The sequence below is a fragment of the Podarcis liolepis genome, assembly GCF_965112155.1.
Source record: "Podarcis liolepis genome assembly, chromosome: W".
In the NCBI taxonomy this organism is placed as follows: domain Eukaryota; kingdom Metazoa; phylum Chordata; class Lepidosauria; order Squamata; family Lacertidae; genus Podarcis; species Podarcis liolepis.
In genome coordinates this window covers 22,331,657-22,355,580 of record NC_139568.1, presented here as the reverse complement: position 1 = coordinate 22,355,580, position 23,924 = coordinate 22,331,657, and positions in this window count along the sequence as shown.

Below are 23,924 nucleotides of genomic sequence, written 5' to 3'. Positions count from 1 at the left end.
TCGGCCAGGTCATATTTAGGGCGATGTATGATCGACTGCAAAGCCTTTTTGCAGTCAGTGCTTGCATTTTCGAAAGCCAATTTTTTCATCAATTCATTTTGAGCTGTAGTGTCATCAATCTGCCTAGTGACTGATTCTTTCAATCTATCTATAAATTGATGGTAGGGCTCCAAATGTTGTTGCTTAATATTAACAAAGGAGCTAAGTGGTTGTCCTGAGACAGGGACTTTGCGAAAGGCGCGTTGCACACAGGTCGCGGTGCGACTAAAATGTAAAGGTGTTAATTGCGCTTGGGCTGGTAAATTATCATACGGACCAGCACCAAAGAGTTGGTTGGCTGAATGCTGTGGATCAGCCAGGGCTACTGCGCAATGCTTAAATTCACTTTCAAAAACTACATACTGAGCCGGGGATAACAGCATGCGCATCAGATCTTTCCAATCTTGAGGTAGCATTGTATAACCAGTTGCTATTCCCTCCAGCATTCCTGTCACATAAGTGGATTTTAGGCCGGAATAAGTAATGGCTTTCTTTAATTCTCTCAGAATAGAATAAGGAAGCGTCTCATACATAATTTGTTGTTGCGCAGTGCCAGAGTTAGTATAAGAAAAAGGGAAAGCAGACGGCAGTTCCCCGGCCCACCCCGCCTCCTCCTCCAAGGAAAGAATTCCTTCCTGTCTAGCTTGAAAAAGTGCAGCACACACAGCTCCTGTAGGAGCAGGCGAAGGATGGAGGGAAGTGGGGATGGGGGGGATGTGGGCTGAGGTGAAGGGGGGGTTAGAGAAAGTTGCGATTGAGGCAAAAGCTTTGGGTAAGGAGGTAGATTGTCTGTTGCGGCTAAAAGGGCAGGTGGCAGGGCAGTTGGTGGGGAATTGTCTGGTGCGGGTGCCGACAGAGACGCCTGGGGACCGAATCTAGCGACGGCATCCGCACACTTCTGCCAAGTGAGCAGACAATCTGCCAAGTGAGCAGATAATCGGAGCCCTCGGTTCTGCGAAGAGGGTTTTTCCGATTTTTTGCCAAGTCTCCATCCCCAAGGACCCTATTTCTGGGTACCAGGGGCACTCACAAGCAATATGACATAACAATCGTTCAATTTCTTTCAAGGAAATATGCGCACCTGCTACTCTCTGTCTGACTAAATGAAACAGTTCTTTAGCATGCTCTTTTTGGGACTTTGTAAGCTCCCCCCCCCCCATACTCACGGTGTAGCGCGCTGAGACTTTTCCAGTCGAGTGAAGTATGAGGCTGCGTAAAGGGATCTGGCACGTCGAGTGTCACCAGATGTTGGGTTGAAATGAACGACAGACGAGTAGGTAGGAGTCATACGGGAGGCGTCTCTCGAGCAAGCCTCGGAGACTCCCTTTTATTGGCTATTATACAGCGTTTGCCACGTGTGTGCTTGTTGCTGATTGGTTAACATAAGTACAAAGCAAGGGTTGCATATAAGACATTAATTATTGCATATAAGACATTAATCATAGACAGGTTAAAGGTTGGGAAAAGGAACGCGGAGTTTACACAGGCATGGTTTCGGACTGCCCGTACCAGAGTGGTACGAAAAGGAATGTACAAGGAGGAGGGGGAGCTAAGATGGCGCCGAGGTAAGACGCACTTACCGGTGCTCTTCAGATTTCTTTTAATCTTCTTTTAATCCTTTATATTGTATCTTAACTGACTCAGTCAGTCTTTGAAGCATTTTATAACTGCTGCTGCTGCATGCTATGGCAACTTTCTGAGAGATTTGGCCCTGCTCCAGATTGCTGCAGACTGCTCCTTGTTTCTCTCTTATCAGCGGGCCGGCCTCGGCTGCTAAAAGAGAAGTGAACGCCATTATCCTAATTGGAGAAAGGACTTAAGAGGAAGACGCCGTGTGGTGTTTAAATGTTATGTTTTTAAGAATCGTTTTAAGAATCGTATAATCCTTGGCCTGAGAAAAGTATGGGTCAGAACAAACGCTTGAGAGACTTTGACGAGCCCCTATCATCCCCTAAACCAAAACTATCAAGGTTGGTGCCACACCGGAATAGAAGAGGGAGTGACAATGCTGAGTATTGCCTTGGGGTGGAAACCCAAAATCACTTCCTTCCTCTAAGTGATTTAGAAGCCACTCCAACTCTGACGACTCAAAATTTTTCAAAAGTAAAGCCTGTAAAGGAGAATATGGAAAAACTGTCATCACAGGATGATGGTTTAACATCTGATATGGGGGAGTTCCCCAGTTGTGTGCAGTTACACTTAGTTATTAAGACCCTTCACTGTATCTTTAAAAGGCTGGATGAGGTATCTTCACAATTACCTAATATCCTGCTGAAAGTCGAAAAACTTGAATCAACAACACAATCTTCAGTTTGTGAGGTCAAAAACTTATTGCCTAATTCAGATAAAAGAAAGGAGACTAAAATTAAATATATCTTAAATTCCCAACTGAATAATCAGATATTAACTCTGCAACCCAAGAAAAGTTGCCTTTCGGTCAGGTCGGAAATAGGAAGATGGTCATCGCTAGATGGGGCTAAAGACTGTTTAAGCAAACTCTTAAAAATTAAGAAACATCAGATTGACTTATATGCGGTGATGCCCCTTTTCCGACAGACCAACTTCTTGAAGGTGATACTCGCGTTCCACTCTGAAAAGATACCATCTATTATTGCTAGGCGGAAAACGCTTTTGTCCATGGCCGATATCGTAGCAACGAGGGTTTTTTCAGATAGCAAGATCAAACCCCTTCTAAATAGGTGCCCCAGTGATGAGGACATTAGGACAAGAGACTTCGCCTTACTTCAAAATACTGTCAGGCCCCACTGCGATGATTCTGCAGCGTACCATTCTCGACCAATCTCAATATCCTCTCAAACAGCCATATATGAGGACGGAAACCTACAGACTGCCCTTGATGAAAGGGAACTTATTGATTCGTTCAGAGCCCTCCCTCCGAAAGAACAGTCGGCGATGATGCTGAGATTTGATACCCTTAAATCTCAGCTTTTGAAAGTCCAACACAGAGGGGAAGATACTAACGATGCTTCAAATAACCCCACTGGGGCTCATCGGACAGAAGTGGTCAATCTTCTTCAGCTCAGCCCCACTTTGAAAACAAAAACCATCCTGCAAGACTCAAATCTTCAAGTTGTTTCTGCCCCCAGTGCTACTCCACGGGACGACCAGGCCCTGCCTTCCTCACTTAACTTTCATCTACATCCTTCGACTAACACACCTAAGGACGAAACTCTGATTTCCTTGCTTGACTCAAATCCCTCTTTAACTCACTCTTCTATGCCAGAGCTAGAATCTTCTCCAGTTTCGACCAGATATAGAAGTAGTCCACAAGTGATGCCCCCGAGAGAGTCTTCCGCAATTACCGCCCCCGTGATGTCCCCTCATCTACCTTCTCTAAAGGAAAATGTGAATGTTATACCTCGGGACCCGTCGCCGGAAACGATTGAAGACCCGATGGGACGCATCAATAAAATCATCCTAATGCCTGATGATAAATCTGCTAGTGGGTTTCCCCCGACGGACTTAATTTCTCCCTCTCTGGGTATTTCTCTGTCAAGTTGTACAAAGAATTTCGAAATGAAGAGATTTCCTGTTCAGGGATCTACTTCTAGTAGACCATCCTCGGTGTTCCAACAGTCGAACCAAATTGTTAAAAATTTTAATTTGGAGGGTTCGCCACAGTTACCATCTTCCCAATGTAAAATAACTGACTTTTTTGTTACATCTTCTGTCTCTTCCAGAGAGTCTGCCCCTCCTTCGCTCTGACTGTTAAAAGAACAACACAGAAGTCCCCAGCTAGCAGTCCTAAGTTTGAATATTGCGGGCTGGAAAAGGAAAAGATTAGATCCCGAATTTCTGTCCTATATAAACTCTTTTCAGATAATCCTTTTGCAAGAAACATGGGAAGAAGATAAAATAGATATAAATGGCTTTGAACTGATATCACTTCCAGCTAGTCCCTCCCAAAAAGGTGGCCGGTCCAGAAGTGGTCTTGCAATCGCCATATCGCTTAAAATGAGCGCTAAACTCTCGCTAGTTCAGACTTTTCCTCCTTTTGCCTTTACAGGTCTGATTCAAGCGAAAAATTCTCCCTATTAATCACCAATGTTTATCTTCCTCCAGGTGGTCTTATATCGGACCTCCATTATAGATGGGATTCTCTGGAAGATCATTTATTGGCATGCTATGTTATGTACCCTAATATCCCATTGATAATGGGTGGTGACTTTAATGCACGTACAGCCGCCAATTGGGAGGGGATAAGCAAGGCCAAGTGGTGGGTGCCTGCCTCCCCCCTATCCAAAATCTGATTTAATCTCTTTTACATCAAGAAGATCTAAGGACATCAGAGTGAATGAGGCGGGAGTCCTTCTTTATCAATTGGCCATTCGTATGAATTTGAACATTTTGAATGGCAATTGTCCACCGGACGTGCCAGGAGAATTCACTCATTTGGGCACAACATCAAATAGTGTCCTAGACTACCTTCTAGTTTCAGAAGACCTATTCTCAAACTGCTTTTATTTCAAAGTAAACAATGTGCAATCCAGTGACCACCTACCTCTAGCGGCCAAGCTAACACTTGACTGGCACCCGGTTAGCGGCTCACACCCAATCCATGTAGGTTTAAATGCCGCAACACAAGAAGCATTAAATGGTCTATGAAACAGGCCCAAAATATGCAGAATTCTTCCAGAGGAATATCTCCGATCCCCTTAGTGTTTCAGTGGAGGAGTTGTCTGAACCAAATAGGATATTGAAGTGGTTCTCCCACCTATCTGTAGATTTAACTAGCTTCTTTACGATACCGAATCACCTGGTTAACCGAGATCAACCCAGGTTCGGTGCACCTTGGTATGACTCCAAATGTAAGCAAGCTAGACTCTCTCTCTCTGTTGTATCTACAACAGATATAAATCTTCTGGAGCTGTAACTCTTCCCCCAGAGTACTTGCAGGCCAAAATTGCTTACAAACAGGCACAGAAGTCAGCCAAGCATGAATGGCACCAAAGACGTTGGCAAGCACTGATTGCTGCCTCTAAGCTTCGCAGCTCTCGTGGTTTTTGGAATTTAATCAACAAAAGATCAAGGAAATACCCATTGACGGTTATACCAGCCCCGACATGGGAACAATTTTTAAGAAAATATTTCTCCCAGACAGCTATCCCTAACATTCATTCTGATACTCTTTCATGTCACTTGCCCATATGGCCAGATACGGACCTGGAGGAAATAGTAGATTTAATTGCCAAACTGAAAACTGATAAAGCATCAGGGCCCGATCTGATCCCGGCGGAAGCTATTAAACAACACCCAGCATGGTGGGCAAAAATTCTTGCAAAAGTTTTTGATGCAATTAATGCCACAGGCCAGATACCAAGATCATGGAAGGAGTCCATCATAATTCCTATATATAAAAAAGGACCACCAGAGGACCCAGGAAACTATTGTCATATCAGTTAATTATCAATCATCGGAAAAATCTACACTCGCTTCTTGCTAACCAGACTAACCCAATGGGCCGAAGATTCCAATCTGATAGGCCATGAACAGGCCGGGTTTAGACCAAATCGTGCTTCTATTGACCAAGCACTAATTTTATATCATTTGGCGCGGAAGTATTCTTCCCCCCCTCATGGTCTTTTATGTGCCGCTTTTATAGATCTGAAGGCGGCCTTTGACAGTATCCCTAGAGAGCTGCTATGGGAAAAATTAGCAAAGTGGGGCATAGAGAAAAGGCTGTTGTGGCTTATGATCAAATTACATGAAGGGACGGCCGCGAGGGTGAGGTTAACACCCGAGGGCGATCTCACAAACTCTGTACCAATAAATAAGGGGGTACGACAAGGGTGCACCCTTGCCCCCTATCTCTTTAACCTCTATATTAGTGATATGAGAACTCCCCTAGTTTAGGCCCAAACCACCATTCGTGCACCCAGGCTTACAGACTATCGCTGCCCCTTACTATTGTACGCGGACGATGCGGTGATCCTCTCATATTCAAGAATCGGTTTGAGGAGGGCCTTTAAGATCTTCTCGTTATATTGCCAAACAAATTTACTCACTATTAACCATTCTAAATCTAAAGTCCTAATTTTTTCCAGGAGTCATAAATTGTATAGATGGGAACTTGAGGGGAAGCCAATTGAACAAGTCTACAAATTTCAATATCTAGGAATTTACTTCCAGCATAATATGGGATGGAAGGCGCATATCACATACTTACAAAATAAGGGCAAAGCCCTTATCTACGCTCTATTACGCTTTTTCTTTACAGAGGGGGCTATGCATGTTCCATCTGCCTTAAAAGTTTATAGTGCAAAAGTGGTAGCAACTATGGCGGTCCCTTTATGGGGCGCTTTTGTAAACCTCATGACTCTGGTGACATTGCAAAATCTTTTTCTCAGACGCCTTTTGAAGCTACCCTCCTGTGTAAGCAATTCTGCTATTCGCTTAGAACTTAAGACCCCCTCCTTAGAGATCCTGATGTGGAGACATGCTTTTAATTACTGGCTGTCCCTTTGGCATAAATTGCCCAATTACCATCTTATTCAGTGTCTTTGGAGAGATGAATTTACCAGCCCATGGGCAACAAAAATCCATTCCAAACTGTTGACATATGGAATCTCTCCTTCCGATATACTAAATTTAGATCTAATTACAGCAAAAAAGGTCATCAAACAAAGATTGGAGGAGGTTGACTTGCAACAAAATCTTACTACAGGTGGAGGTACATGTTCCCTGATAAACCAGGGCATTACATTTATGCCCCAGATTCCTCGATATTTGTCTACCTTGTCGGTTGCGTCGCATAGATTCGCTTTTGTTAGAGCCAGATTTAATGTGTTCCCCTCAAATGTGCTGAACAATAGATTTTCTAATGGTAAAACCTCTGTTTTATGCGCATGTGACAACAAATCAATAGAACCCCTTCATCATATCCTGTTTAATTGTCCTTTATATATTGTTCCCCGATCAAGGATTCTGAGTTCAATCATTTTGGAAACTCTTGCAAAACCACCTGAATCACATCTAGCCTATCTACTCCAGGACACTGATTCTTATAGAACATTACAGGTTGCCAGATTCCTGAATTCAGTTCTTTCATACAAAAGACTTCATGGAATGCTGCATGACTATTAAAATCTAGTAAACTCTATCCTGTGAAGAGAACCTGAGCTTACAGGGTTAAACAGCTCAGAGTGTACGCCCTGCCTACTGTTGGGAGGAGGGAGACTGCGTCATTTCTGAGTCTCTCAAGTCTTTGTTCTCTCTACTTTCGCTTTTGAGGAGAGTGGACGTGTTTTCACGATGCTGTTCGACAATGGATAGTCTGCTGTAAATAAAACTGCTTTTAGCTGCTAAGATCCTGCGTGGACTTTATTTAGCACACTGAAGAAAGCACTTAAGCTTACAGCTTTCTCTAACCGCTGCTGCTTAACTCTGCGTTTGCTCAGAGCATCGGAATGTGGCCTTTGAAGTCTGAGGCCTGGCCGAGGGGGTGCACAGCCGAAGCGGGCCGGACGCCAATCTGAGCAATAAATCAATCACCTTATCTAAGAGGTTATGGACGTCAGTTACTGCAATTAGAGAAAGCTTTGAAGTGCTGTGTGTTGAGAAGCTGCTGTTTTTTGCTGCCGGAGGAAAAAGTCCTGCGTTGAGGCTCTGCCTGGGAGAACGCAGGGAGGCTGACTGCAAGCTGTGTGCTGCAAGCTGTGTGCTGCAAAGGGACGCCGGAAGCCTATCCGTTGAAGCTGGCTGGTACGCGTGAGTACTTCAAAGCCCCAATGGGAGCACTGGGGGAGGAGATGGCTGAGCTCCAGGACTTTTATGATGTCCCATTTGAAAAACTCACAACCCAGTCCTGGGAAATCTGGGTTAGAAGAGTAAGGGGGTGGTTTTTGGCCACAGGGCTCTGGAGCGTAGCTCAGATGGAGCCGGCCCCACCCATGCCAGTTGCTGCTGAAGATGGCGCAGCAGACCTGGAGGCTGCTTTGCTGGAAGATAGAGAGCAGAGAATGCAAAGAGAGCTCTGCATGTTGAGAGCAAGCGTGGACGCTATGCTGTTGTCCCACCTGGAGGGCGTTGAGTCTGCCCAGGCCGCCTGGCAGGTGCTGAGGAGTCTGTGTGAAAGCTCAGCAGGAGCCCAGGGCCGGGAGAAAGCCGAGAGCAGGGAGGAAGCTGAGAGCCCAGAGGGGGCTGCTGGCCATGTTCCTGAAGTTACAGCTGGGAGTAGCTGCTTTGTCTCCGAGGGGCCGTGTGATGTTGAGGCCCGCAACCAGAGTGCTGGGGAGCGTGCAGGCCCAGGCTGTGCACCCAAAGGTGGGGGTGCAGGGAACGTAGAAATGGCTGAAGAGGGAGCTGTGAGAGCTTTTGCTACGCGTCGCTGTTATCGCTGTGGCTCCCCCTCCCATCTGGTGAGAAAATGTCCAGTGGAGGCACAGGAACAGCCGAAGGCCGTCTCCCGTAGCAACCAGATAAAGGGCTCTTCTTCAAAGCGTGGGAAAGGCAAGCCGAAGGCAGCTGGCAGAGACACTGAACATAAACATTTGGCAGCGTCTATGGCTACAGTCAAGAGTTGTCAACAGGATGCTGTACTGGCTTTTGTCATAGACAGTGGAGCTTCCCATCATCTCGTGCCATCTGCAGGATTTCTGGAGAACTGCACCTCTGTGACTTCTGGGAAGACTGTCTGTTTAGCAGATGGAACTAGACACCCACTCACACAGACTGGCTCACTGTTTTGTTCTTTCTTACAGGGTTCAATCCAAGCTTTTGTTGTTCCAGGACTGTCTTACGCGTTGCTGTCTGTCAGCGCACTTCTTGCTGAGAACTACAGAGTGTGTTTTGAAGACAATAAGTGCTCTATTTCTAAGAATGGACAGCACCTAGTCAGTGTTGAATGTAAAGACAGGTTGTTTGTATTGAATGCTTCTTTTGCAGGTCCAGGTGGCATGAAGGAGGCTCAAGCACAGTGTGCCAACGTTCCAGTTCATGATGCGTGTGCTCACCTCTGGCACAGACGCATGGCACACGTGTCCTGGGGGTCAGTGAAAAAGATCCCAGAGTGTACGCAAGGGTGCAAAATGAAATCATGTGCTAAGTTTCTAGATTGCAGAGCGTGCAAGTCCGCAAAGGTGAAAACGTGCACATACCCTAGGTCTGAGAGGGTGACCACTAGGGCTTTTCAGTTAATTCATGCAGATTTGTGTGGGCCGATGTCTGTGACCAGTATGGGAGGAGCCAAATATGCGCTGGTTCTGATTGATGACCATACGCGCAACTCCTGGACCTTCACGATCGGACACAAAAGTGAAGCTGCACCGCTAATCAAAGACTGGATTGCGGCTGTGGAACTGCAGTTTTCCACACGGGTGCAAAACTTTCAGAGCGATCGCGGTGGGGAGTTCACCGGGTCTGCACTGCAAAGTTTCTTCCGCAAAAAGGGGATTCAACACAGGTTGACTTCTCCGCACAGTCCCCAACAGAATGGGATTGCGGAAAGACGGAACAGGACTCTAGGGGAGATGTCCGCAGCTCTTTTGTTTGATGCCGGGCTCCCACAGCGTTTTTGGGGAGAGGCTTGGCGAACGGCCAACTTTGTTTTGAACAGGTCGTTCAATTCAGTGGTAGGTGACACACCGTACTTTTTGCTGCATGGAAAGCAACCGAAACTGCACTACTTTCGCGTTTTTGGTTGTGAAGCGTGGGTTTTGATACCAAAAGCCAAACGCAAGAAAGGTGAACCCAAGTCCCAGAAGATGATTTTTTGTGGGTATGAGCCAGGGACCAAGGGGTGGAGGTTTGCGTATCCGTCAGGGAATCAGTCCAGGATTCTGCTCAGCAACAGTGCTGAATTCTGTGAGCAGAGTGGCTGGGCAAGGATACATGGGAATCCTGACATCCTGTCAGAGAGTCTGCTTGACTCTGCTGATGAAGAAGAGGTAGAGGTTGAACCTGCTACTGAGGCTCAGAGTCCAGACCCAGTGCAGGCAGAGGGGAGAACTTCTCCCAAGACTGTGAAGATTGAGCAACGCAGTGCTCCATCTTCCCCCACAGGTTCGGCTGAGAAGTCCAGAAGGCGCAGTAAGTCAGAGGGGGAATTCTCTGATGCCAAGGACGTTCTAGCTGGCCCTAGTGGGTCAGAGGGGGTTCCTGAAGTAGTGCTGCGTCGATCAGCTCGGACGACCAAGGGGAAACCTCCTGATAGGTTTGCCGTCACTAGCGTGTGGGTCGGAATGGCACAGTGTGAACCCGAGAGTTTTGAGGATGTTCAGAAACTGCCTCAGGAAGAAGCCAGAAAATGGCATGAGGCGATGCAGAAGGAAATGAAGTCAATGGAGTCGCTAGGTGTGTTCTCCCTCACGAAGTTGCCGGTGGGCAAAAAGGCCGTGGGTAGCCGCTGGGTTTACCGTCTTAAGCCCACAGCGATAGGAGAACCGCAGTATAAGGCCAGATTAGTGGCGAGAGGATTCACGCAGCGCAGGGGGTTGCATTATACGGAAGTTTATGCTCCCACCTGTAGGAGTGAATCTCTACGTTTGCTCTTGGCCATTGCTGCACAAAGAGGGTTGCTGGTGCATCACTTTGATGTGGACGTTGCTTACTTGAACTCAGACCTCCAGGAGGATCTGTACATGCTTCCTCCTCCAGGGTTTGAGGGCAATGAGCAAGGTACTGTGTGGAAACTTCACAAGTCAATTTACGGCCTGAAGCAGTCGGCCAGGAATTGGAACTTGTGCCTGAATGAAGCTTTGGAGAAGCTAGGTTTCAGGAAGAGTCTTGCTGACAGTTGCCTGTTCCTTAGAGGATCAGGAGACTCACAGGAACTGGTTTTGTTTTATGTTGATGACATCATCCACATTGGAAAGGCAGACAAACAGGTGCAGAAGTTTGCCAAAGAGCTTGGGAAGCGGTTTCAGCTCAAGAACCTGGGTGCAGTAAAGATCTACCTAGGTGTCCAGATAGCGAGAACTGAGGATGGTAGCTTCTTGCTCAGTCAGAAAGGCAAGATTGAGCAGTTGCTTGAGAAGTTCAGAATGTCCGATTGTGCAGGAGTTCGGACACCCATGGAGACGAACTTCGTGAAAGAGAGCCAGCAAGCAGATAGTGCCGAGTTCGAGAATGCTGAGCTCTTTCAGTCAGCTCTAGGTAGTCTGTTGTATCTATCCCAATGGAGCAGACCAGACATTGCCTTTGCTACCAACCTGCTAAGTAGGGAAGCGTCAAAGCCCAGTGTGAGTGCTTGGCACGGTATCAAGCGGGTACTGCGCTACCTGCAGCATACCAAAGACTTCTGTCTTAAGCTGCCAGCTGAAGGTGAGTCGAAGCTCACATGCTATGCGGACAGTGACTGGGCGAATTTGCAGGACCGCAAGTCTGTGTCTGGGTTGGTGGTAAAGTTTGGGAAGTCACTAATTGGGTGGAAGTCCCGGAAGCAAAGTCTCATTGCGCTGTCTTCTACTGAGGCTGAATTCAGCGCACTGTCAGATTTGTGCCGGGAACTAGAGTTCTATAGATGCTTGGTGCAAGAGATCTTTGGGGATTGTAGCTTGCCCATCACGGTTTGGGAAGACAATCAACCTTGTTTGAAATTGGCTGAATCTGCGCAATTTAAGGCCAGAACCAAGCATCTGGACATACGTTTCCAAAATGTGTGTCAGAGTGTTCAGTCAGGTTTGATACGGCTGAAGTATTGTGCCAGTCACAATAACTTGGCCAATGGCTTTACCAAACCTTTAAGCTTCCAGCGTCATGGGGAGTTTTGTGGTGGTTTGGAGTTGGGGGTAAGTTCTGTACATACTTTCCCCACAGTAGCGCAGGACGAGAGGGGGTGTGAAGAGAACCTGAGCTTACAGGGTTAAACAGCTCAGAGTGTACGCCCTGCCTACTGTTGGGAGGAGGGAGACTGCGTCATTTCTGAGTCTCTCAAGTCTTTGTTCTCTCTACTTTCGCTTTTGAGGAGAGTGGACGTGTTTTCACGATGCTGTTCGACAATGGATAGTCTGCTGTAAATAAAACTGCTTTTAGCTGCTAAGATCCTGCGTGGACTTTATTTAGCACACTGAAGAAAGCACTTAAGCTTACAGCTTTCTCTAACCGCTGCTGCTTAACTCTGCGTTTGCTCAGAGCATCGGAATGTGGCCTTTGAAGTCCGAGGCCTGGCCGAGGGGGTGCACAGCCGAAGCGGGCCGGACGCCAATCTGAGCAATAAATCAATCACCTTATCTAAGATAATCTTTATAATCAAGGCCACAATATGGTACATCTAGAGATTGTATGTAAGGTCAAGGAGAGTATGCGTTGAAATATTTTAGTTGATATTTTAGAATGTAAAATGCTATTTTATTTATTGATGGGTTTTTACCTTGTGGGCTTATAGCCGAATAAAGTATTATCTATCTATCTATCTATGAATGTACAAGGAGGGGTAAGTACAGATTGATATGGTGTGAACTCAAGGTGAACAGAACGTACCAGGGTGATGAGGGAATGTCTTAGCATCAGCACGGTTTGTGCAGCATGAGCAGAACAAAGCTTAGAAGCAAGACTTCCCATCATGCCACAGTTATGTGCAGAAGCAATGCTTCCCATCATGCCATGGTCATGTGCAAAAGCAATGCTTTCCTTCAACACCCGTTTTGGGTGGCATGGCTATCTTAATTATGGGAAAATAAAGACGCATAGGAGTTTTTCAAATCATATAATAAGAAATGCTATAAATAAGGTATGGGGAAAATACAAAAGATATTTGGAACAGAAAACCCCAAGATGGAACTCTCCACTAGAAGCAATCGCTGTTAAAAAAAGCAACAACATCAAAGAGAACTGGATAACGTATAACACAATATTAAGGGGGGAGGAGGAGGGTCAACTAATATTGACAAGTTATGAGAAAATAAAAGATCACTTTTCTACTTGGCTAGATTACTTCCAGGTGAATGAAGTGTTCAGACAGGATAAGCAGATAGGTTTTGAAAAGGAGCCTTCAAGATTTGAAAGAGAACTACTGAATAGTAAAACCAAAATAATCGCAAAAATGTATAGACTTCTTTTAGACTGCGAAGTAATGGATGAGGAGGTTAAGGCTCCAATGATAAAGTGGGCCCAAGATGTGGGCCGTCCAATTATGCTAAAAGATGGGGAAAACTGATGGAATGTAAATTGAAATTTACAGCCAGCTATAATATAAGAGAGAACATGATGAAAATGGCTCATAGGTGGTACCTCACTCCTTCCAGATGATCAAGAATGTATAAAAATTTGGCGAATGCTTGTTGGAGATGTGGAGGAAATAACGGTGACATGAGCCACATGTGGTGGACGTGTGAAAAGATTAAGATTTTTTTTTGGGGGGGGGAATATACGATGAATTAAAAAAGATGATGGGGATAACTTTTACGAAAAAACCGGAGGCATTTCTATGAAGTATTTTAGATAAAGAGATCCCAACAAATCTAAGAGAGGTATTCTTGTATGCAACCGCAGCAGCTCATATACTTGTGGCCAAGGGATGGAAAGATCACAAAGCTCCAAAAATAACAGATTGGCAAATCAAATTACAGGAATTGGTGGAGACGGCTCAATTGACTAGCAAACTCAGAGGAATCTCAAAGCAAAAATTTGCAGAAAAATGGGATGGTTATACAAGATATGTTCAAAAATACAAGAATAGTTTTGACTCCGTGCTAGCATTTGAGTGATAAAGGAACTAAAAGGAGGTGGACAACAATTAAGGATTTATTATGTTTTCAGAATGTATTGGAAAATTTATATAGAAAGGATTATTGTTTTGTGTACATTCCATTGTAAGAATGGAAACAGAGCCAGAGCCACAGCCACAGCCTAAGTCTGAAACAGTCCTTGATAGAGTGCTAGAGCCAGAGCCAGAGCGAGACCCTGAATCAGTGCCAGAACCAAGCCCTCATTCAGAACCAGAGCCTGAGAAAGAGCCAGAGCCAGAACCAGAGCAACAGCCACAGTCACAGCCTGAGTCTGAAACAGCCCTTGATAGAGAGCCAGAATCAGAGAATCAGAATCAGAGTCAGAACCAGATCTTCGGTAAAGACGTGGTCTGGTCTTAGCGCAACTGCTCCTCCCACCCGTGATAACAGAGATTGGGTGTTCCAATACATCCCCCCCGTAGGGAACCTGCCCCAGCCATTCTGTTGGCTGAGGCCCCCTCCCAGGCAGCCCTGACCCTTTCCCCTTAAAAAGCAAAATACAAACTATACAATAACCTAAAAAAATAGTAAAAGAAAAACAAAGCAAGAAACAATTATGCTAAACTTAAAATAATCCCCGCCCCAACTAAACATTTGTCCCACCCCAGAAAGAAAATAACAACAACAACAAACCACCATTTGAGGTGCAACAGAGACACAGCCAGAGCCAGAGCGAGACCCTGAATCAGTGCCAGAACCAAGCCCTCATTCAGAACCAGAGCCTGAAAAAGAGCCACAGGCCGAACAAGAGCAGCAGCCACAGCCACAGCCTAGAGCCACAGCCTGAGTCTGCAACAGTATTTGATACAGTGCCGGAGCCTGAAACAGAGACACAGCCTCAAACAGAGCCTGAGCCTGAAACAGAGGCAGAGCCACAGCCACAGCCTGAGTCTGAAACAGTCCTTGATAGAGTGCCAGAGCCAGAGCGAGACCCTGAATCAGAGTCAGAGTGAAACCATGAATCAGAGCCAGAGCCAGAGCCTCATTCAGAGCCAGAGCTGAAAGAAAGCCAGAGCCAGAAATAGGGCTTGATACAGGGCCGGAGCGCAAAACATAGCTGCAGCCACAGCCTAGAGCTACAGCCTGAGTCTGCAACAGTACTTGATACAGTGCCAGAGCTGGAGCTGGAGCCAGAGCCAGAGACACAGCCAGAGCCAGAACAAAACCCTAATTCAGAACCAGAGCCTGAAAGAGAGCCAGACCCTGAAACATAGCTGGGTCAGAGGCAGAGGAAGAGCCATCCTGAGACCCTGAATCAGAGTCAGAACCAGATCTTCATTCAGAACCAGACCCTGAAAGAGAGCCAGAGCCACAGACGGAGCCTAGAGCCACAGCCGAGATCCACAGCCACAGCCGAGATCCACAGCCTGAGTCTGAAATAGTGCTTGATAGAGTGCTGGATCCTGAAACAGAGACACTGTCTGAAACCTGCCCAACGCTTAAACGTAGCCAGGGGCAGAGAGAGAGGCAGAGCCTGATACAGTGCTTGATACAGCATAGGAGCCTGAAGCAGAGACACAGCCAGATCCAGAGACACAGCCAGAGCCAGAACAAAACCCTAATTCAGAACCAGAGCCTGAAAGAGAGCCAGAGCAAGAAACAGTGCTTGATAGAGTGCCAGAGCCTGAAACAGAGGCAGAGGCAGATACAGGGCTTGAAACAGCGTCGGAGCCTGAAACAGAGAAACAGCGTGAAACAGAGACAAAGGCTGAGACACAGGCCGAGCCTGAAATAGAGCTAGAATAAGTGCTAGAGCCAAAGACTGAGACAAAGCCTAATAAAGAGCAGAAGCCTGAGCCTGAAACAGTGCTTGATAGTGCCAGAGCCTGAAACAGAACCAGAGCCACAGCTACAGCCATAGTGCCACAGCCTGAGTCTGCAACAGTGTTTGATACAGCGCCAGAGCCTGAAACAGAGACACAGCCTGAAACAGAACCTGAGCCTGGTTATTAGCATGGCAATTAAAGAAGAGAGAGGCAGAAAGGCTTATAAATAGAGTTAAGTGCCAAGGCAAAATAATAAACAACCCTAAAGAAATGGAGAAACGATTTCTCGAATTCTTTAGAGAAATCTATAAGGAAGGAAATGAAACAACAGAAGAAGTTAAAGAACATTTAGAACAGAACTGTCTTCCGAAACTTACTAAAGAAGAAAAAGAACTGTTGAATACATTAAGAAGTATCATGAACAACTATAGGCCTATCGCACTTCTAAATAACGATTATAAATTATATGCAAATATTTTAGCCGAAAGATAAAAAAAGGCTTCCAGATGATGATACACAATGACCAAGCTGGCTTTTTGCCCGGGAGGCACACTTATAGCAACACTAGAAACATTATAAACTTATTAGCGTATTTAGACTTAAGAATAGAAAAGAAGGCAGTCTTAATGGCTATAGATGCAGAAAAAGCTTTTGACAGGGTATCCTGGAAATTTATGAAAGGTCTATTACACCATATGGATTTTGGTATACAGTATATAAAAGGGATTGAAGCAATATAATCAAAACAAAAAGCTAAAATCATAATCAATGGAAATTTATCACAGGAGTGTGAAATCAGTAAAGGGGTCAGACAAGGTCGCCCACTATCCCCCTTAATTTTCATATTAACATTGGAAGTTTTATGTAAACAAATTAGGGAAGAAAAAGAAATAAATGAGAGCATTAGGCTTATGCTCAAGCTAGCTGCAGAGGAGAATCTACACGTTAGTCACCACGATGTGAATACAGCATTATTGCACGGCTCTCTAGGTGAATCACTTTATATGCTTCCACCTGATGGCGTACAGGTAAAACAGGGATTTGTTTGTGCTCTAAAGAAGTCCCTTTATGGTCTCAAACAAAGTGCACGGTTTTGGCACACAAAACTCACTGAAGTATTGTTTTCTCTAGGTTTTCAGCAAGGGAAAGCTGATCCATGTGTATTTGTCAAAGAGGAGGGGCAAAAGAAGCTGTATTGTTTGTTTTATGTTGATAATATTTTATTCTTTTGGAAAGATGTCACAATGTACAATAACGCCCTAGCTCAACTGAAAGATCACTTTGACATGAAAGATCTTGGTGAGGTAAACAACTACCTATCTCTGGAAATAGAGAAAGATCAAAGTGCTAACATTCTAGTACACCAGTCACGGAAAATTGCTGATGTGTTAAGCAAACTGAACCTGATGGATGCTAACCCTGTAGACACACCGATGACAACAGGTTATCAGGTAGATGACACTGAAGAAGCATTTTCTGACACTACACTGTACAGAAGTGTGCTAGGCAAGCTAAACTTCATTGCCAGATGTTCAAGACCTGACATTGCTGTTAGCTGTAATTTGCTAAGCAGACAAGTTAACAATCCCACTGTTAAGGATTGGAAAGCTCTAAAACGCATAGCACGCTATTTGAAAGGCACTATGCATTACAGACTGAGATTTAACAATCAGAAGTCTGGTGGTCTTGAGATTTTTGCAGATGCAAGTTTTGGAAGTGACACTACAGACAGGAAAAGTACGTCTGGAGTTTGCTACATGTACAATCAGGGTCTATTTGATTGGTCATGCAAGAACAACCAGGACAACAAAGCATGTTTGGCTTTGCTGAATTCGGAAGGTTGTAAGCAAAGCACGAAGCACTTGCAATTGAAGTTGCAACATGCTAGGGAACATATTCAGAAGGGACTCGTAACGGTGTCCTATATGCCAGGTAATGAAATTCCTGCTGATGTATTGTCCAAGATTGTATCAAGGGATCAACACTGTACCTATGTACAGAAATTGGGTTTGTACTGATATTGTACGAACACGCTGCCGAGTGATGTTCACAGAAAGGGGGAGGATGTTGGTTTCTGCTTTCTTCACTGTGCAGCGAAGTGCTTGTCACGGGACAATGTTTTGCATTCCACAGTCAGAGTACTGTTGGGTTTTCCCACAGGAATGGGAGACTGGATGTGATGTACACTGGTTTCCTGTTTTTCACTCTTCTCTTGGTGTTCTTTGTTCCGAGGAGAAGGAGGTTGCTTCTCTGCTCCCGCAGAGGCAAGATGCATGTTTGTAATCTCTCAACATTGAAATGAAAATAAAGCAAAGTTAAGCATGTGGCACGTACTGCTCATCCTTCCGCTGTGTACAGGACTCTGCAATTACAACAATGACACCCTGTTGGGTTGAAATGAACGACAGACGAGTAGGTAGGTGTCATACGGGAGGCGTCTCTCGAGCAAGCCTCGGAGACTCCCTTTTATTGGATATTGTCAGGGAACTGCCATCAGAGGCAAGAGGAGAGGTAAGACGCTCCAATGATGCAGGGGAGGGAACTAGCAAGGAGAGAGAGAGAGCTTCCGCTGGGGAAGGAAATCCAGGGGACACCAGGGAGAAAGGGGAGGCTAAGAGTACTGCGGAGGGGAGGCTCCGAGACTCTTCCAGTGAAATCAGCGGAGAGAGCACAGGACCTCCGCTTGGCACGCCCACACTGCGCAGAAGGCTTCCGCGCAGAGAATCTAGGAGGAGACTTGGTGTCAAAGAATTTCTATGTTGGAGGAAGTTTAGGAGACGCCCACTCACGGATTCTGCCAGTGACTAAGACAGTCGCGTTGTAAGGGCTGTCAAACCAGGGAAAGGTTTAGCTATACGACCAGCTTGGAGCAGTTGGCAGTTTACGCACAAGCAACCCCAATTCCCATTACAGCAATCTGTGAGTCCCCAGTTGCTTGTGCGTGGAGCAGCAGAGGCAGCCTCATGAGTCAAGCCGAAGGAGCAGGCGCTGGAGAGGGAGCCAGGAGAGAACCAACTCTTGAAGAGAGAAACAGAGATTTGGAGCAGCAACTGGCTATACTAGCGGCGCGGCTGGATGAAAGGCGGACTCAGGATGCCCAGGGGAAGCCCATCCCCATCGCAAGGAAGGTACCGGGACTAGTGCAGAAGTTTTCAGGCAACCCCAGAGATTATAATGCATTTAAGACAGAAGTGCAATACGCGCTGGACCTGCAGTAAGGGGACTTTGTAGACGATGGGGGGGAGAGTCGCTTTTGTGATAGGGCATCTGGAAGGCGGGGCCAGAGAATGGATTAGGCCCTTAATGGCATCGGAGAATGCCGCCTTAAAGGACTTGAGGAAATTTTTTAGCGCCATGGACCATATGTTCTCGAGTGATGTGGAGCAAAGCATGACGCGCAAAGAGCTGATGGGGTGCAAACAAGGGCACCAATCAGTGAGAGAGTAATTCTCTCAGAATAGAATAAGGAAGCGTCTCATACATAATTTGTTGTTGCGCAGTGCCAGGGTTAGTATAAGAAATAGGGAAAGCAGACGGCAGTTCCCCGGCCCACCCCGCCTCCTCCTCCAAGGAAAGAATTCCTTCCTGTCTAGCTTGAAAAAGTGCAGCACGCACAGCTCCTGTAGGAGCAGGCGAAGGAGGGAGGGAAGGGGGGATGGGGGGATGTGGGCTGAGGCGAAGGGGGGGTTAGAGAAAGTTGCGATGGAGGCAAAAGCTTTGGGTAAGGAGGTAGATTGTCTGTTGCAGCTGAAAGGGCAGGTGGCAGGGCAGTTGGTGGGGAATTGTCTGGTGCGGGTGCCGACGGAGATGCCTGGGGACCTAATCTAGCGACGGCATCCGCACACTTCTGCCAAGTGAGCAGACAATGAATCGGAGTCCTCGGTTCTGCGAAGAGGGTTTTTCCGATTTTTTGCCAAGTCTCCATCCCCAAGGACCCTATTTCTGGGTACCAGGGGCACTCACAAGCAATATGACATAACAATCGTTCAATTTCTTTCAAGGAAATATGCGCACCTGCTACTCTCTGTCTGACTAAATGAAACAGTTCATTTTCCATTTCCCCCCTTCTTTGAATAACAATTGATCGTAAGTAATCCAGTTGCCTCTCATATTAATCTTCTTAACGCTCATAACTTCTAGTGGGGATAGCCAGTGTGGAACTTTAGGTTCTAATAGATATCTATTCCTTTCCCACACTTCAATCAGGGGACCTCTAAAGATGTGGCTTTCGAAACCCTTATGAATTTTCTTCTTCTTATGCCATAAATACGCATGCCACCCAAACCTGTTGTCGAATCCCTCCAGGTCTAACAGTTCCTTCTTTTCCAATTTTATCCATGCTTTCAACCAGCAAAGGCACGAAGCCTCATAATATAGTTTCAAATCTGGCAGGGCAAAACCTCCTCTTTCTTTTGCCTCTGTTAAGAGCTTGAACTGGATTCTCGGCCTTTTGCCCTGCCAGATATATTTTGAGATTTCTCTTTGCCATTCTTTGAATATCTTAATTCCTTTAATTACAGGGATAGTCTGAAACAAAAACAACATTTTTGGGAGCACATTCATCTTAATTGTAGATATCCTACCCCAAAATGACAGTTTCAACTTTCCCCACACCTCGAGGTCCTTTCTTATTCCTTTCCATACCGGCTCATAGTTATTCTTGAATAAATCTATATTTTTCGGGGTTATCCATATTCCTAGATATTTCACCTTTTTGATCACCTCTATCTCTATTTGTTGTTGTACTTCTTCAATTACACTTAAGTCTATATTCTTCACCATTATTTTAGTCTTTTTCTTGTTTAATTTGAAGCCTGCCACTTTACCAAATTGTTCGAATTCTTCCAATACCTCTTTTATTGAATTCATCGGGCCTTCTATTGTTATTACCAAATCGTCTGCGAACGCTTTAACTTTGTATTCATTTTGGCCAATTGTTATCCCTTTTATCTTCTTATTTTGTCTTATTGAGTTCAGGAGGACTTCCAACACCGTTATAAACAACAATGGAGAAAGTGGGCATCCCTGACTTGTTCCTTTTGCTATCTTTATTTCTTCTGATACCACATTGTTTATAATCAATTTTGCCTTTTGTTCTGTGTAAATTGCCTTTACTCTGTTAAAGAATTCTGTACCAACCTCCATATATTCCAGGTACTTTAACATAAAGTCCCAAATTATATTGTCGAATGCCTTCTCTGCATCCACGAACATCAATATAGCTTGCTTCTCACTCCTGGCAGACAAATATTCTACTATATTTATTATGTTTCTTATATTATCTTTCATTTGCCTGCGAGGTAAGAAGCCCGCTTGATCCCCGTGAATGCTTTCTAACAGTATGTTTTTCATTCTTTTCGCCAAAATTCCTGCAAAAATTTTATAATCTATATTTAACAGTGAGATCGGTCTATAATTTTTAACTTGCAATAAATCTGAGTCCTGTTTCGGAATTAATGTAATAAATGCATGTTTCTATGTTTCTGGTATTTCTCTTTCTTTTAAAATGTTATTCATTACTTCTTTCAATGGTGTCATCAATGCGAATTTCATTTCTTTGTAGTAGTTAGCGGTGAATCCATCTGGACCTGGAGCTTTCCCCCTTTTTAATTCTTTTATTACTTCTGTTATTTCTTCTATCTCTATTGGGGTATTCAGTTGCTCTTTTTTATCTGTCGGAATCGTCTGCACCTTTTTTTCTTTCAGAAATCTTTCTATTTTCCTCGAGTTGTTTTTCTCTCTGTTTTTATATAATCCTCTGTAATAATCCAAGAAACCTTTCCTTATTTCCTTGGGGTTAGTTATCTCTTCTCCATCCACTACAATTTTATTTATTGTGTTTTGTCCCTTTCTTTTTTTGATCTGCCATGTCAGCAATTTTCCTGATTTGTTTGCAAATTCGAAACTTCTTTGTCTTAGTTTTTTAATGTTCCATTCCACTTCTCTGTTTATTAGCATAGCAAACTGGGATTGCAAAACTTTAATGTTTTCTTTTATTCTCTTATTATTAGGTTTTTTAACTAATTTTTGCTCATTGTCCATTATCTGCTTCAAGATATCTTTTTCCCCTTTTTCTCTACCCTTATTTTTAATGGCATTCTGCTGGATGAAGAAGCCTTGCTTGCATCCCACACCACTTTTATTTTTGTACCTTTATTCAAATTATCCATAAAATATTCCGTCAACCTTTTTTGAGCTTTTTCAACAATTTCTTGGTCGTCTAAAAGGTAGTCTTTCATTCTCCACCTAAAAGTTCTATCTTCCAAACCTTTTAGTTCCATTTTTGTTGGATTGTGATCAGAGATCATTTTGGCTTGGATTTCTACCCGAAGAGTTCTTGGTGTTAATTCATTCGAAATCCAAATCTGATCTATTCTGGACATTGACTGGTTAGGCTCAGAGTGGTAAGTGAACTGTTTTTCCAGTGGATGTCTAAGTCTCCAGATATCTATCAAATTACAATTTTTAACCAATGAAAAAAAAGTTCTAGGTAACTTCCCTTCCTTGCTTCTTCCATCTCTGAGTCTGTCCATTTCCAATGACACCACCCCATTCATGTCTCCCAGTATTATAATTTTCTGATCTACATATTCAGATATTTTTTCTTTCAAAGTTTTGTAAAACTCAGACTTATTACCGTTTGGTGCATAGATCCCGACTATAATTAGATTTTCTCCCTGCCATTTGATTTGAACCGCTATTATCCTTCCTTCTTCATCTTTAAAAATTTGTTGAGCTTCAATTTGTTTTTTAACATAGATGACCACTCTTCTTTTTTAATCTTTATCTGAGGATATAAACTCGTTTCCTAATCTTTTATTAATCAATATTCTTTTGTGTCTTCTTGCTACGTGTGTCTCTTGTAGGCAAATAATGTCCAGGCTTTCTTTTTTTAAGATTTGTTGAATTTTATTCCTTTTTTCCCCTCATTCATCCCATTAATGTTCCAGTTCCAAATTTTTAACGCCATGATGTTTTAAATTTAAATAAATTTGTTTCCCCTTTTATAATTTAGCTGTTTCTTCTTCCTCCTGTTCCTCTTCTTCTCCTAATGTCTTTTCTGTTTCTTCCTCTGAGTCTGCGCCTCCTGCTGCCTCTTCTCCTTTATCTTCTTCTTTTTCTGATCTCAGTTCTTTATATTTTCTCAGGAATTTTCCAGTTTCTTCTAGGCTTATGCCTCTTGCTTCTGTAAGTAAATGAAATACCTTCCGGGAATTCCCATTTAAATTCTATGTTATTTTTCTTCAGCGTCTGCACCAGTGCTTTATACGGCTCTCTACGTTTCAGTAATCTAATTGGTATGTCTTTAAAGATTATTATGTAGTTCCCATTAATGCTCAATCTTTTTTCTCTATTTTTTTGCAGAATCATATTTCTCATTTCCCTTTCCTTAAATGTGATCAAGCAGTCTCCTACAAATTTTTTAACTCTAGTTGTTCTTACACGTAATCTGAATGCAGATTGTACCGATCTTGCCATTTCTTCTACTGGTAATTCCATCCATTGAGCTAATTCTGTTATCAATTTCTCTTTAATGTTTTCACCTTGTGATTCTGGGACCGCTCTAAGTCTCAAATTAACTTCCCTCTCTCTTAGTTCATTCATAGCTATTACGTCCTTCATTTCTTCTTGCGCTTTACTCAATTCCATCATCTCCACTTTTATCCTATCTTCTTCACGTTTCACATCTTTCATTTCTAATCTTGTCTTTTTCAGTCCCTCTTCCACGGATTGTGTTCTTCTAAATACTTCCTTTATTTGCCCTTTCAGTTCATTGACTGTTTCGTCCATTTTTTTATCCATTTTTCCAATCTTATTATCTACTTGTTCTAATTTTACTTCTAAATTTTTTTCACTTTGTTTAATTTCCGCAAACATTCTTAATATATCTGCTTTAAAGTCTATTTCTTGCTTGGATCCTTTTCTTTCTGTTGGTGTCCCCCCCCCCCTCCATCCTCTTTGTTGGATTCGACATTATATCTTATTTACCCAAAACCCTCTATTATGTATCAAAATATTTTTATATCTCAATTTTCTAAATTCTAATTTATGATCCCTCAGCCAAAATACCAAGTAAGTTTACCAAATTTACACAATCCCCAAATAATACCAATGTAACCCCAAAGAATATTCCAGCAACCAAGCAGAGTCTGGTCCTGTTCCTCTTCTTGCCTCCACTCAGGCTAATCCACTTAGTTACCCAATCTTCTTCTTCTTTTTGGCTTTAATTATCAATTTTCAGTTTGAATTTCAATTTTGTAGTCCCTTCAAGTTCCTAACTTCAAATATTAGCACTTTAATCCCAATCAAAAAGGAAGAAAGTAATCAGAAAGGAAAGGGAATATATATTATCCAGCTCAAAAAGGGGGAGAGGGGCTATATTATAACGACCAACGTCTGTCTGTCTTAAAGTCTAAGGGCACCCTTTGATTAA